The sequence below is a fragment of the Natator depressus genome, chromosome 23, assembly GCF_965152275.1.
Source record: "Natator depressus isolate rNatDep1 chromosome 23, rNatDep2.hap1, whole genome shotgun sequence".
In the NCBI taxonomy this organism is placed as follows: Eukaryota; Metazoa; Chordata; order Testudines; family Cheloniidae; genus Natator; species Natator depressus.
The window spans coordinates 18287564-18301221 of record NC_134256.1 but is presented as its reverse complement, the minus strand read 5'-3'; positions in this window follow the sequence as shown (position 1 = coordinate 18301221).

The following is a 13658-nucleotide window of genomic DNA, read 5'->3' as shown; positions in this document are numbered from 1 at the left end:
AACATCAAAGCCAGGTCCTAGGCTGAAAGTCACGTCTGCAATTGACGGGTGATCAATCACCCCGGACCCAGAGGCAGCGTGACACAGGAAGACCTAAAGACTCTGGATTCAAACTAAAGCCTATAAAAAGGATGGGTGAGATGGAAGACTTTGGAGGGGAACATTCTGCTGCCAACATGGAAGGGCATCAGTGCATGCCCGACAGAGACCCAGCTCTTCCTTGTGCCCGGCTTTCCTGGCCAGGTAGCCGCCACAAGCTAGGAACCCAAGCCACATTCAGGACTGGTAACTATCTAGCAGCTGCAGAACATTTGTGTGTGTGTGTGTGTGTGTGTGTATGTGTGTATACATAGGTATTAGATATTAGTTATTGGTCTTAAATCAAATTGTGTTATAATAAACGTGACATCTTGTCTTGTCCCCTGAAACGATCCTGTGTAGTTTTATCTGTGTAACATAATGTGATCCTGGGAGATGTAAACATGGGAATCTCGAGGAGGAGCAGAGCGGTTACGTGCCCTCTGCATTTGGCCCTGGGGCAACCGCTGCTGGGATCCTGTGTCCAGTCCTGGGGGCCACCATTCAAAGAAGGATGCTGAGAAGTTGGAAAGGGTTCAGAGAAGAGCTGCAAGCATGATGAAAGGATGGGAAAACTTGGACTCCAGGAGCTGAGTTGGTTTATTTTAACACAGAGGAGGTGGATGGGGGAGGATCAGGACCTACACGAGGAACAAATATTAAATAATGGACTTGCCAGTCTAGCTGACAAAGCTCTAACAAGATCCAATGGCCGGAAGTTGAATTAAACGAATTCAGACTGGAAATAAGGTGCACGTTTCTCACAGGGAAGGTAATTAACCCTTGGAATGATTTACCAGGGGTCACGGTGGGTTCCCCATCACTGGGGATTTTTATATCAAACCTGAATGTTTTTCTAAAAGATCTGTGCTAGCTCAGGCAGGAATTGTTTCGGGGAAGTTCTCTGGCCTGTGTTATACAGGAGGTCAGACTAGATGATCACAATGGCCCCTTCTGGCCTTCGAATCTATGGGATCTATGAACATTTGGACTTAAACCAGCTGCAGCTGCATTGGAGTCAATAGTGCCAGATCCCCGGCTGGTGGCAATCGGCCACAGCTCCATCAGCGTCAATGGGGAGAGCCCCCAGCTGGTGTGAATCAGCCATCGCTCCATTGGAGTCAATGGGGCAGGCCCCAGCTGGTGTCAATGGGTGCTGCTCCATTACTGCCATCAAGTCGGCATCACTCCATCATTTAAATACTGACCCACACCCACTGAGGCCAGCTGAGGATCTGGCCCCCTTGCCATTCGCAAGCACGGAATGATCAGTTAAGGCACCTAAAGATTCATGGCAGGACCTGAGCGCTGCTGAAAACTCAGATTGTGTGTTATTGTCACCTTCGAAATAAGAGGTGAAAACTTGACCAGAGCTTTGCCATTGATGTCAATGGAGCCAGGACTTCACCCAACCTCACGAAGAACACAGAGCCATTTCCACTGGGCATTTTGGGTAATTTCCCTCCAACGCATCAACCATGGACATAAAATTGGTCAGGCCAGGCCAGACCCAAGATCTGACTAGTTCAGTATCTCTGGCAATGGAAGCATGACAAGCTTCAGAGAAAGCACTGGCGAAATGTGGAGTAATCTGTCTCCTGTGATGTTCCCTTTCTGACCACTAAGAGCGATCATCTTCAGCCCTGAAGCATGAGGATTTATAACCCTTCCAATAAGCCATGTTCATTGGGAAATGCCCAATATGCATCAGAAGCAAAAGCCATCACATTGTCATCCTCACCCCAGGGATATGGACAGGTCATTTATTTGCCTTCTGCCCGGACACAGAAGTCGCAGATGCCGTGTTTCAAAAGATGCTTTATTTGAATTTACTAAAATCAAAGAGAGAAATGAGCCCATTTGGAATTGGATTCAAGGGTGATTATGCCCCTGGCATCTGTTGATCAGAAGCGATCTTTGTCCAGAGCGGGGCTCATTCCTTTCATTTAATTTCAAATGTCATCATTCTGTCTCCTCCCGGCTCTGGGGCTGTCACCTGAAAAGGACAGAAGGACAGACCTTCAGCACCACTTCACTGGCTAGGCAGCGGGACGGCAGAAAAGGATCTAGGGGTTAGGGTGGATCACAAATTGAATATAAGTCGACCGCATGGTGAGGTTGTGAAAAAGGCAAATATAATTCTGAGGTGTATGAACGGGAGCATCGTATGTCAGACATGGGAGGACATTGTCCTGCTGTAGTTGGCATTGGTGAGGTCTCAGTGTCCAGTTTCGGGTACTGCACTTGAAAAAAGATGTGGGCAAATTGGAGAGAGTCCAGAGAAGAGCAACCAAAATGCTCAGAGACCTAGGAGGGGAGGTTGAGAAAATTGGGCACATTGTGTTTTGAGAAGAGAAGGCTGAGGGGGGACCTGATGATAATCTTCAAATATGCCAAAGGTTGCTAGAAAGAGGATGGAGAACAACTGTTCTCCACGGCCACCGAGGGATAGACAAGGAGGAACTGGCTGAGTTTGCAGCTAGGGAGATTTAGGTTAGATACTAGGAAAAACTTTCTAGCTCTACAGATAGTTCGGCTCTGGAGCAGGTTACCTAGGGAAGGTTGTGGCATCCCCATCATTGGAGGTTGGACAAACACCTGTCAGGGATGGTTTAGGAATATTTGGTCCTGCCTCAGCATGGGGTCGGGGGGAGGGGGCTGGGCTTTTGAGGTCCCTTCCATCCCTATATCAATATAATTCCACAGTTGGGTGGTTGGTGGATGTGTATGGGGATGGTTGGATGGGTGACTGTGGATAGGGATGGATGAGGGGTGGATGGATGCGTATGGGAATGTATGGATGGGTGTGTATGGGGATGGATGGATGGACACAGAGTCGCTGAGATCGGGACCCATTATGCCAGGTGCCGCCCAGACATAGAGTCACAGAGATCGGGATCCCCTTGCACCGGCTGCTGCAGACAGTTGCTGCCTGGAAGAGTCCCCAGTGTAAGCAGACAAAAGAAGCAGGATCACACACCCCTGGTCCAGATGGGGATGCTATACTGATGTGCATCCGATGAAGTGAGCTGTAGCTCACGAAAGCTTATGCTCAAATACATTTGTTAGTCTCTAAGGTGCCACAAGTCCTCCTTTTCTTTTTGTGAGTACAGACTAACACGGCTGCTACTTTGAAACCTATAAACAGAGGCCATCCCATCGCCCTGTCCTACCTGTCTCAGGCAGGGCAGTAGCTCCACTGATGGTCCCGGTCATAGCTGTCTGTGCTGGAACACCAGAACTTCCCCCTGGCCTCCGCCAGGTTGGTGCAGGTGTGGAATTTAAACTTCTTGTCGATGAAGGGGAAGACACAGGGCTTTCTGTGGAAGGGGCGGTCGTAGTCTGCAGACCAAACACACTGACAGCGGGTGAACACCTTGGCCAGAATCATGGGCAACGCATAGCAAATGCAGGCGGCATCAGACCATGAGCAAACACTTTGTTAGGTGGTTCCCCGTGCAGCTTAGGGCTAGGGGAGAGAGCGCGGCCCCATAGACAGGGGCGCCAGGCAGAGCAACGAGAGACTTGGGTGCTATGCCTGGCTCTGCTGGGTGACCTTTCGGAAGGCACAGCCCAGCTCCATGCCTCTGTTTCCCCACTTCTGCAACATGGGGCTAACGAGCCAAAGATGCCAAGGGGACAGGCAAAAAATGTCTGTGCTGTTGGGGGTTGCGTATGCAAAATGTGTTAGGTGGTTTGTGGGTCTGTGGGGAAGTGCATTTAGCCAGTTTATACACGCACAAGTGGTTAGACCCAACCACACCCCAGATGTGTTTTGGGGGTACATCCTCGGTGGTTATTACGTGCATTAGTCAAGGCCCCTAGATACTAGTGTGAGATCTGGGATCCCTTTTGCTGGGGTCCCTTTTGCTGAGATCAGGGCACTGAATGCCACCCAGACACAGTCACCGAGATCGGGGCCCTGTCACGCCGGGTGCTGCCCAGACACAGAGTCACCGAGATCGGGGCCCTATCACGCCAGGTGCTGCCCAGGCACAGAGTCACAAAGATCAGGGCCCCGTCGCTCCGGGTGCTGCCCAGACACAGAGTCACTGAGATTGGGGTTGTGCCAGGCGCTATCCAGACAGACAGAGACCGACAGTCCCTGTCTCAAAGCGCTGCCAATCTAAACAGCCAATAGAAGGAGCCCCTCCGCTCGAGGGCGATTTGCGGGATGGTTTTAAGAACTGCTCCCCATGAACTTCAGCTTGCTCAGCATTTCCTAAGGGGTGGGGGATGGGGACCAAAAAACCAACCAACCAGTTCCTAACTGACTCACCCAAGGAGTCTATGACAGAATTAAACCAGGTCTCAGTGAGCCGAACACCTTAACCGCAAGGCTCAGCTTCCTCCGCCCCCTGCCTTACCTGGCGTGGAGCAGTAAGTCCACTTCTTGTCCACGTTGTAATTCCTGGTGGTGCTGCACCACAGTTTCCCTGAGCTCGCCCCGTCGCTGGTGCAGGTGTGATGCATTTGTTTGTTGTAGAGGAAGGGGAACGCACAGCTCTTTCCTGCCGCGTTCCCACCCAGGACTAGGGAGGCAAAGGGAGGTGGTTATAGACAACACCAACACGCCCACTTGCCCACGGACTAACAGCTCCCGCATCCCACTATGACCTGGCCACCTATTGCGAATAGCCAAGAAATCTCAGGTAGGCTTTCATGGATTCATAGATCCCATGGCCAGATGTGTCCACTGTGATCATACAGTCTGAACTCCTGTGGAACACAGGCCAGTGAGTGTCCTCCAGTTCTCTCTGTATTGAACCCAATAACTTGGGTTTCACTAAAGTATCTTCTAGAACGGCGTTCAATCTGGATTTGAAGACATTATCATGGCTAAAGCATCTTCCAGGAGGGCCAACAGGAACCTGGCTTCCCAAATCCCACTGAGGTCAGTCCCTCCTTTGGTTCTGGATCTGATTCTATGGCTGCTCCTAAACCCTGGCCTTGAACCTTTCCTGAAGGAATCCTTAGAGGCTCATTCAGCTGCTGGGAGGGGTGTGTTGAAAGCCAGGTTTCCAGCCACCAATCAGATAGAGACACACTGCCCAACTCCCATTGGCACAAGTGTCACAACTTCTCATTGGCTCAGGGGCACAGCAGAGAGGTGATGCGAACACACAGGAGATCTGGAGGCTCCTGGACAACTTGATAAATAGAGGTGGGTGAAACTTTTCAGATGAAATGTTTTTGGCGAAAAGTACAGATTCAGTGAAACCAAAGTATATTGTGAATGCGTGTCAGTTGTGTTGGATTGTTCATGTCGAAAAAATGACCAAAACCTTCAGAAAAAGTCAATTCTTCAATTCAAAACAACTTCTGCTTTCAAAATTTCCTTCTATTTTATTAAAACCAAAGTTTAGATAGTTTAAAAAATGTTCAAAATTGAAATGAAATGTTCTGTTTAACCCAAAGGGATTTTTCCCCCTAAATTTTTAATTAAATGAACATTTAAAAAAATCATTTTTGGGATCCACTCAAAATAATTTTGTTTCCTGATTTTTTAATTCATCAAAAGTTTTAAAGAAAATTTCAATTCCAGGATCCAGCCAAAATGGTTTCCCCCCCTGATCTTTCAAATCACGGAAAATTTCCAACACGTTTGTTTCCGGGATCCTCCCAAAACACATTGTCCCCCATTTTTTGTTGATTAATTGAAAACTCTGAAATATTTCATTTTCTGGATAACCTGAGACAAAAGTTTTTGTAATTTTTTGACTCACTGAAAATTTCAGACATTTCATTTTAGGAATCCACTCAAAACCATTTTCCTGACTTTGCAATGCAATGACAATTTTAAAAAAAATGAACTTTCACGATCCACCTGAAAGGATTCCCCCACCCCCTGGTTTTTGATTCACTGACAACTTCAAAAAAATTCATTTTCACGGCAACCCACGACAAGTTTCCCCTATGATTTTTCAGAATCATCAGCAAACCAAAAATTAGTTATTTGCCCAGCTGTATAAGTAAAACCCGAGTCAGATCTGCCCCAGAGAGAACATACGGAGCGGACTGGATACTGGTATCAGGGACTGGTATCGGGGCAGTAGCTCCACAGCTTATTCCGGTCTCAGTTGTGGGTTGTGGCGCACGAGAAATGTCCCATCTTGTCTCCAGCGTTGGTGCAGCTGGAAAATAGCTGGGTTTTGTAGACAAAAGGAAACGTGAAGCCCTGGCCATTGGAGTTCCCCCCGTAGGCTGCAAAGGCAACGAGCAAAGCCGAGTGAACAGCAGGAAATGTTTAATGATTAATTATTAATGATTTAATGTTCCATGATTTAGGTAACGGCATAGAAACAATTAGGAGTCCTGTGGCACGTTAAAGACTCACGCATTTATTTGGGCATAAGCTTTCGGGGGTAAAAAACCCACTTCTGAAGTAAATTTGTTAGTCTTTAAGATGCCACCGGACTCCTCGTTGTTTTTGTGGGTACAGACTAACACGGCTACCCCTCTGATACTTGACATAATAGCATAGAGAGTACACTTATAAAGTTTGCGGACAATACCAAGCGGGGAGGGGTTGCAAGTGCTTTGGAGGGTAGGATTAACATCGAAAATGATCTGGACAAACTGGAGAAATGGTCTGAAGTAAATAGGATGAAATTCAATAAGGACAAACGCAAAGTACTCCACTTAGGAAGGAACAATCAGATGCACACATACAGAATGGGAAATGACGGCCTAGGAAGGAGTACTGCGGAAAGGGATCTGGGGGTTAGAATGGATCACAAACTAAATATGAATCAATAATGTAACGCTGTTGCAAAAAAAGCAAACATCATTCTGGGCTGTATTAGCAGGAGTGTTGTAAGCAAGACACGAGAAGTAATTCTTCCGCTCTACTCCGCACTGATTAAGCCTCAACTGGAGTATTGTGTCCAGTTCTGGGTGCCACATTTCAGGAAAGATTGGAGAAAGTCCAGTGTAGAGCAACAAAAATGATTAAAGGTCTAGAAAGCATGACCTATGAGGGAAGATTGAAAAAAATTGGGTTTGTTTAGTCTGGAGAAGAGAAGACTGAGAGAAGGAGGGAGAAAAATTGTTCTCGTTAACCTCTGAGGAAAGGACAAGAAGCAATGGGCTTAAATTGAATCAAGGGAGATTTAGGTTGGACATTAGGAAAATTTCCTAACCTAAGGTTAAGCTCTAGAATAAATTGCCCAGGGAGATTGTGGAATCTCCATCACTGGGGATTTTTAAGAGCAGGTTGGACAAACACCTGTTAGGGATGGTCTAGATAATACTTGGTCCTGCCATGAGTGCAGGGGACTGGGCTAGATGACCTCTCGAGGTCCCTTCCAGTTCTATGATTCTATGAAAGCCAAAGAGTTTTCTTAGCAAAAAAGAAAAGCTGGGGTGGGGGTGTCTCGTCTCACTGCTGCGGCGAAAGCCAAAGATAATTTTTAACAGTGGGTGAATGGCATTGTACCTAGGAGCACGGGATCATCCTGGAGGCCCCTCTGATGGCTGCATCACCAGGAGATGCCAGGGAATTTGGTTGCACAGGGGAAGCCATTTGTAGCACACAGCCCCTCCAGCGACCTCATTTGGTCCGCAAGACCGGGTGACAGCACTCCCTGTGCCGACACGGAGCGCTCTGGTCATGGCCGGGACTCACCCTCGCTCAAGCAGAAGCGCCAGTAATGGTCTTTGTCGTAGTTGGGAGTGGTAGCACACCAGGGCCTTCCCATCTGGTCATCGACGGCCGTACAGCTGTGGTAGGTCTTGCCCTTATAGATGAAAGGGAAGACACCAGGGGAGCTCTCCGAACTCCCCCACACCGCTGATGGAGAAAGAGGCAAGGGAGGAAAGGGTTAAAACAGGGCAGAAGGCAGGACGCAGGGCGGCCAATTTGCTGGGGAAACCTGGGGTAAATTTTCCCAACAAAACAATATTTTTAAGTGGAAAAACTGCCAATTCACGGGAACCGAAAGTGTTTCAACATTTTGATGCATTTTGCCAGTTTTGATGCATTTCCTGACTTGAAAAGATGTCGAGGGAAAAAAATGTGGAAATGTTTAGACATGTTTGAAATGAAAAAACAAAAACAAAAACAAAACCCTGGGTTCCTTGTTGTGAGCGCCTTTTTGTTTTGAAATTTAAGCTAATTAGAGTGAAAAAAAAGTTAAGAAACAGGAAAAAAGGTGGAAATGGAAACAAAGTTTCAAAATGATTGAAATGAAACGTTTCAACTGAGCCGAATTGAAAGAAAGTTTGGGTTTTCAGTTCATGAATATTTTCGAGGTTTCATTTTTGCCCCTCCTATCAAAGATGGGAAAAATGTTGAACTCCCAAAATATTTCTAGGGTAGGAAAAAGACTCCCTCCCAGATCCAATGTCTCAATCTGTTGCCCAGACAGTCGCTGAGATTTGGGCCCCGTCGCACTAGGTGCTGCCCAGACACAGAATCACTGAGATCAAGGCCCTGTCAGGCCAGGTGCTTCCCAGACACACACTCACTGAGATTGGGGCCCCATCGGGCTGGGCGCTGCCCAGATACACAGAGTCTGAGATTGGGGCCCGTCATGCCGGGCGCTGCCTAGACACAGAGTCACTGAGATCGGGGCCCCGTCGGGTTGGGCATTGCCCAGACAGCCACCGAGATCGGGGCCCTGTTGCACTGGGTGCTGCCCATACCAGCTGCAAACTGCACCCACTCTTTGTGTCTCTCCTGGCCCCACGTACCTGCCGTGCTGCAGTACCTCCATTTATGGTCCGCTTCGTAGTTGCTCGTGGTGGCACACCAGGGCCGCTTCCTGTCATCCATGGTACAGGCCGTGTACTTCCTGCCTCTGTACCTGAATGGGAATGTACAAGGCTCCTCCGAGTTCCCACCAAGCACTGGGAGAGATGAGGCAGGGGAGGGAGATGGGACGTGGGAGACACGGGGAACAGAGAGCATGCTGGGTAATGTGGCTCACACTCAAACCAGAATCACCCCAAGTTGAGCCTGTGTCCAGTTAAATAAAACCCTGAGCCCCCCAGCAGCCTGGCGACTGCCCCCCAACCACCCCGGAGTAGTGCAGGGAATGGGAGTCAGGGTTATGGGGCACTGGCAGAGTTGTGGGGGGAGCTAGGGTTGCCAACTTTCTAATTGCAGAAAACCGAATACCCTTGCCCCGCCACTTCTCTGGGGCCTCACCCCTGCTCACTCCATCCCCTTCCCTCCGTCGCTCGCTCTCCCCAACCTTCACTCACTCTCTCATTTTCACCGGGCTGGGGCAGGAGGTTGGGGTATGGGAGGGGGTGCAGGCTCTGGGGTGGGGCTGGGGATGCGGGCTCTGGGGTGGGGCCAGGGAAGAGGGGTTTGGGGTGTGGGAGGGGACTCAGGCTGGGGCAGAAGGTTGGGGTGTGGGAGGGGTGCAGGCTCTGGGATGGGGCTGGAGATGAGGGGTTTGGGGATGTGGGCTCTGAGCAGCGCTGACTTCAGGCAGGTCCCGGGAAGCAGTGACATGTCCCTCTGGCTTCTAGGCCGTCCGTGTCCGTGTCGTAGTTTGCTGTGGCGGTGCACCAGGGCTTGGCCCTGTGGCTCCACTCCGTGATGCACGTGTGGAAGGTGCGACCCTGGTACACGAAGGGGAAGAAGCAGGGCTGGCCACCTGCATTCCCGCTGTAGACTGGGAGAGACACAGACAGGGATTGTCAGGGGGTGGGACGCCCTGGGGGCAGTGCAGATGGGTGTGGACCCCTCACCCCACTCTGTGCTAGGTTCAGATGCTTAATAAACCCTCCTGTTTTACGCTGGCTGAGTGTTGCTTCGGTCTAGGGATCAGGGGGGCATTATTCCCTCTGGGAGTGGAGGCCCCCGGGGTCCAGAGCGAGTGGACTCCCTGCAGGGGCCCACGGTGAGAGACAGGCGTGCTAAGGCTCGGAGAGGTGCAGCTCCAGGAGGTGGAGGGGCTTAACCCCCGAGAGAGAGTGGACCCCTGAGAAGGGCTGTCGCACTGAAGGGGGTTCCCCCCACGGACCACAGGGGGCCAAGAGTGGGCATGACCTGTGAGTCCATGACAAAGGGTTTGATCCATAGACAGACAGATAGACAGATGGCAGGGGTGTACTGGGCTAGACAGACAAAGAAGGGGTGTATGGGGTTAGAGAGAGAGACAGAGGGGGGTGTATGGGGCTAGACAGACGGATGGGGAGTGCATGGGGTTAGACAGACAGACAGAGGTGGGTATATGGGGCTAGACAGACAGACAGGGTGCATGGGTTAGACAGACAGACGGACTGGGTGGCTCTGCCCTGGAGGCGTCGCTGGGGTGGGTGCCAGGAAGACGGTGGTCGAACGCCTGGCCATGGCCAGACCCGCCAGCTCCGGGCGTGTGGGATCACAAGTGGGGAACACGACGGTCGTCTGTGCTGCCCGGCGCTGCCCCCTGTCCCCATCCCATTCCCCGGCTTCTTCCCCATCCCCATCCTGTCCCCCAGCTGCCCCCCATCCTCATCCCATCCCCTGGCTGCCCCTGCCCCATCCCCCTGCTTCCCCCATGTTCCGCCCCCCGGCTGCCCCCCTTCCGTGTCCCGCCCCTGGGCACTCACCCTCCTCAGAGCAGAACCTGTAGGCCTTGTCCCGGTCGTAGTTGGCCGTGGTGGTCGCACCAGGGCCAGCTGCTGCCCACGGTCGTGCAGTCTGTGTAGACCTTGCCATTGTAGGTGAAGGGGAAGATGCAGGGGGCAGGGTCCGTGCCTGGCCATGAACAAGGGGCAGAGATCAGAAAAGGGGGCGATGGCCACCAGGGGGCCGCTCCAAGCCTAGCAGGGAGAGCCCTGGGCTGGGGGTCAGGATGCCTGGGTTCTAGCCATGGCTCAGGGAGGAAAGGGGGTGTTGCGGTTTGAGCAGGGGGGCTGGGAGCCAGGACTTCTGGTTCTCTCCCTGGCTCTGGGAGATGAAGGGAGGGGTGTCTAATGGTTGGGGGGGGTGTGTGTGTGGCTGGGAGCCAGGATTCCTGGGTTCTCTCCCTGGCTCTCTGAGAGGAAGGGAGGAGTGTCTCATGGTCTAGGGGAGGGGCTGAGAGCCAGGACTCCTGGGTTCTCTCCCTGGCTCTGGGAGGGGAAGGGCGGGGTGTCTAGTGGTCGGGGGGGGGGGGGGGAGTGGTGGGGGGAGGGGCTGGGAGCCAGGACTCCTGGGTTCTCTCCCTACCTTGGGGAGGAGAGGGGCGGGGGGTCTAGTGGTCAGAGCAGAGCAGACTGAGAAACTCCTGCTGTCCATCTCCGACGCCCTGCCAGGCTGGTATGTCACACACCGCTTCACAAAACACAGTGTGCTACTCTACACAACGACAGCATGACCCACTGCACTACACACGCACACCACACCACAGTCCCCACACCACGACACTAATCAACAACACGCTGCTCCACAATACACAGTGTATTACACTCCTCAACACAACAAAACAGTCCCCTGAACAGCACCGTACGACTCCATCGCACAACACGCTGCTCCACAACACAGTCTGTTACACCTCACACCACACAGCTACACAACGACAGACTGCTCCTTGGCACACACTCTCCTACACTGCTCCACAACACAACAGCACACTGTTCCACAACACACACTCTACTACACAACACAACATGCGCTCCACAACACAACAGCCTGCTCCACAACATGCATTCTACTACTACACAACACAACACACTGCTACACAACATGCATTCTAATACACAACACAACAGCCCGCTCCACAACACAACACACTGCTACACAACAAGCATTCTTCTACACAACAGCCTGCTCCACAACATCCCACACTCCACTACACAACACACCACTCCCCAACATACACTCCACTACAACACACTGCTCCACAACATATGCTTGACTACACAACACACTGCTCCACAACATGCATTCTACTACACAACACGCCTGCTTCACAACACTACACACTGCTACCCAACATGCACTCCGCTGCACTACAACACACTGCTCCACAACATGCACTCTACTACACACCAACAGCCTGCTGCACAGCCACACACTCTACCACACTACACAACAACACACACCGACCCGAGACAACCCCTGCCTCCCTTACTCTGGGTCCCCTAGCAGAGCAGTGCCAGGGCCCAGGCCAGGATGCACATGGCTGCAGGTGAAGCCATTGTCCTGTCCCCACTGTCCCGGCCCCGGAGCCCCAGCCCCATATATACAGCCTCCCTTGGGGGCTCCTCCCCTTGGCCGCCCCCCAGGGGATTACCAGATGGTTTGCAATCTCACCACTCTGCCACGCCCATGGCAAATCATCAGCCCTCTGCTTCCTGAAACCTGAGCCCCCCTGCCCACACCTCACTCCTTGCCCATGACCGTCTCATTGTCCCCCACAAAGCCACCCCCAAAGCCCAGGGGCCTAGATCCTGACAAAGCAATTCAAAATCAGTGGAAATTAGGTGCTTAAATACCCGCGTGGCTTTGGAGAAGTGGGAGATTCAATCCCTCCTGGATATGGCGGGCCGGGAATTTTTGCCACGAATTTCCAGCTGGAAATGCAGCTCTGGTGCAAGTGACATGGCCCATGGGAAAAAGTGGCTTTTGACACATTGCTTGTCTTGAAAAAGGAACGTTTGAAATTGCTGAAAGGAGCTGTTCAGAAATTCCAGGACAGTTTAGGAGCATTTTCAAGACCCACCCACCTTTGTAACACGGAAACAATCACGCAAAATTAAAGGTCCACCCAGCCCCCTTGTGCATTCTGTAATTTATGGGTAGCCCCAACTGTCCCGGTTTGGAGATTTTGGAAACAGAAAAGTTCTGGTTTGGAATGGATTTTTGTTTAGAAATTTCAGTTAATTGGTAAGGGGAGAAAAAAGTAGAAAATAAAAAAATAGGTCAAAACTGAAACAAAACAATTCAAACTTATTGCAAGGATTGATTCATATGGAGTTTGTTTTTTATTTTTGGTGTATGAAAATTTTTGAGGTTTTGACTTTTCGTATGCCAAATTTTTGAGACTTCACTTTTCCGTGTCAGAAAAATACCAAGATTTCCCCTTCTTCTGATGAGCAAATTTAAGATTTCAGTATTTCAGGACAGGAATATTTTTGAGATTTTCACTTTTCGTGGTAAGAACATAAGAATGTCCCTTCTGGGTCAGACCAAAGGTCCATCTAGCCCAGTATCCTGTCCTCCAACAGTGGCCAGTGCCAGGTGCCCCAGAGGGAATGAACAGAACAGGGAATCATCAAGTGATCCATCCCCTGTCTCTCATTCCCAGTTTCTGACAACCAGAGGCTAGGGACACCATCCCTGCTCATCCTGGCTAATAGCCATTGATGGACCTATCCTCCATGAATTTATCTAGTTCTTCTTTGAACCCTGTTATAGTCTTGGCCTTAATAACATCCTCTGGCAAGGAGTTCCACAGGTTGACTGTGTGTTTTGTGAAGAAATACTTCCTTTTATTTGTTTTAAACCTGCTGCCTACTAATTTCATTTGGTGACCCCTAGTTCTTGTATTATGAGAAGCAGTAAACAATACTTCCTTATCTACTTTCTCTACACCAGTCATGATTTTATAGATCTCAATCATATCTCCCCTTCACCGTCTCTTTTCCAAGCTGAAAAG